A 3,105-nucleotide genomic window follows, 5' to 3' on the forward strand; every position below is an offset into this window, starting at 1 on the left:
TTTGAGAGAAAAAATTATGAAGTATATAATATAATATTATTGGTATAATATTTATATTATTTAGCTATACGTAGTATATAATTCTTTATACATTTATTTTTTTAATGCATGAACATATATAATGTATATTCAGGATATATTAAATTTAATAAGTCAATTTATTGTATCTTTATTGAATTATTTTATATTCAGTATATAAAATAATATTAGTATATAATATAATATTATTGTTATAGTAGTTTAGGGTCGTGACAACATAATCTATAATTATTTTAACATATATTTGTTTAATTGATGAACATATACGATGTATATTCAGGATATATTAAATTTAATAAGTCAATTTACTGTATATTTATTGAATTATTTTATATATTCAGTATATATACATCTCATATATAATATTTAAATTTTAAAATTATATTTGAACATACTTTTTGGGTTACTAATCCACATGTAGGGGTACTGCCAAAACCCCCTCCACCTCAAGGAGGCTTTGGGGGGGGGGGGGACTGAACACTAGAAAAAATAAAACTCTTTTTAATTTTTGAAAAAATCCTTTTCGAAAATTCTCCAAAAACTTAAAAAAATTTATGGACAAACATATTTTTTAAAAAATCGAAAAAAAGAAAAAATCTATGGACAAATGAGTCCTTATTTTTTCTCCAATGTTATAATTTTTGTTCTTTTGTTCGTGTAGTTTACCACAATAGCCATATGGGCCGACATGCCTTGTGAGACCATGGGGTAGGGTTAATATTACTTTTAGCCTGTGCAAGAAATTATTTACATTTAATAGTCGAAAAAGTATACAAAATTTATATAATTTTTGTATATAATATATAAAAAATATATATATACAATAATATAAAGTTTTTCGACTATTATTTTAAGAGCGTCTATACTGCGTCATTTTTCCATGTTTTAATTTTGTCTTTTGCTTGTGTGGTTTACCACAATAGCAACATGGGCCGACATGCCTTGTGAGACCATGGGGATGTTGACATGGTTCTGATTCCATTTGTCATATTTGGGCCTCTAATTTGTCATTCAAAATGGCGGGCAGTACACATGGGCCAGGGATGACTTGAGGCCTTTGATATTTCATGTCACCATTTAATCCGCAAGTTTTTTATTGTATCAAACATTTCACTGTTTGATGACTGTTCGACAGATCGTCAATAATGTCACATTCTGACTACTAGTTGTTATTTTCTGCACTGTCGAATGGTGCCTTTCTTGATCTTTCACTTCAGAATTTATTGCAATCTATTCTCTCAATGGGCTGGACTTACCAGATGGGGTATTTACCAAATGTATCCCCGTACCCGGCAGCAGGGGTGGGGGCGGGGCAGCGGCGGATGTAGCATTATAGCTACATATTCAATTGAGAGCTTTCGCTAGTAACTATTTATATTTATTAGCCAAAAAAATATATAAAATTTATATAATTTTTGTATATAGTATACATAATATAAATACATACAAAAAATATTATTTTTTTGCTATTTTTTTAAAGCGGTTATACAGTATCATTTTTTTTTCAATTAATCAATTGAACCCGTAACTTTCGAAGCAAGGCATAAATTTATGCGTAAAAATTTATTAAATTAATAAGAAATAGTTGATATGAACTCATAACTTAAAAATTATAATAATTTCAATGCTAAGAATCTTAAACATTGAACCTATAAAATTTAAATTCTGGATTCGCTTTTGGGACTGGTGAAGGTGTGTGTGGGGTAGGACAATGTGAAAAATCAAGCGGGTCAAAGTGACCCGAATGTTTGCAGTCTAGAGGTACCGGTGACATAAGCGTATCAATAATTTAAACTTTGATGTATTTGATTTTTAAAGTTGTTAACACTGAACTTATTGTATTTTAAAAATTATAAGTTTAATGGGCATAAAAAATATAGGGTTCCAGTGAACCAGTACCTAATGACTTGTCGGAATAAGAGTAGTGAAAATAGTGTAATTCTACACGCACTTTGAACTCCGTTAACTGATTTAAAATTTTAGATTAATCTCTAAAACACTGATATATAAAAGTAGGGGTGTTCGTCGATCGGTACGGTACGATATTTAGACATTTCTCTTCGGTATTTTCGGTATTCGGTCTCCTAAAATACTATACCAATACTGTACCTAATTAAATTCGGTATGATTCAGCTTTTCTCCTTTCGGTTTTTGGTTTATTCAATACGGTAACTTCGATTTGTTCGACTTCAGTATTAACTAGTGTGTAGAGCTACAGACTTTATTATTCTTAATTAAAATGCTCGCAAATAAAAAAAATAAAAATGTTCTAAGCACTGTTGATAATTTTTTTTATCCAAACCCAACAAGTATCAACCCATCAAGAGGAAAAAAAAGTACATAAAAGAATAAATTTAATCATTGAAAATGTCTTATTACTTGCTTAGAGCTAATTTCTGAACTTAAAGAATACAACAAATGCAATTCAATACACGAGAAGAAACACCCCAAAATCGTAAAAATATTACTTTAAGCTATTTGACATCCCAGAGAATAAGAGTCAAAATCTGCATCCTACATTGTTCATCAATTTTCCTAAAGAAGTACATAAGCATTACTACCAGCCCAAAGAAAAGTATTATGTAACTTAGTATGTTATAATTAATAATATGTGTATTGTGTAATGTATTATGTATTTCGGTATGGTATCGATATTTAAATATTATTTTTTTAAATAACAAAAATATCATACCTAGTACCAAATCGGTATTTACCAAATTATGCACAATTCTATATAAGAGTACTTTTACCAGTAATACAAAATTACTAGAAATTTTTACGAGTATTGTATGCCTTCTTATCTTAGCTGGCCCAACATTCTCCCGATCGAATGGATTGTAACTTAGGACCAAGAATACTTTGGTTACCATTTTCAAGACCTGAGGTTATTATTACATTTAATTTGAAACCAAGAGAGCTTGATTCAGTGGTTAATAATGAACTTTCGAAACTATTGGGGGATAATCTTTTTTGTTAAATCAACGTGGCACAAAAGGGCATTTGGTCTAGTGGTATGATTCTCGCTTAGGGTGCGAGAGGTCCCGAGTTCAATTCTCGGAATGCCCC

The 3,105-nt window shown here is 29.8% G+C and overlaps 1 non-coding gene across 1 annotated transcript; it reads left to right on the plus strand.

Moving 5' to 3' along the window:
• The first annotated feature begins 3,033 nt into the window (after positions 1 to 3,033).
• TRNAP-AGG (transfer RNA proline (anticodon AGG)) lies at positions 3,034 to 3,105 on the plus strand. The gene has a single exon. It is a non-coding gene; the product is annotated as a tRNA-Pro (tRNA).

The sequence above is a fragment of the Nicotiana tabacum genome, chromosome 18, assembly GCF_000715075.1.
Source record: "Nicotiana tabacum cultivar K326 chromosome 18, ASM71507v2, whole genome shotgun sequence".
Lineage (NCBI taxonomy): Eukaryota > Viridiplantae > Streptophyta > Magnoliopsida > Solanales > Solanaceae > Nicotiana > Nicotiana tabacum.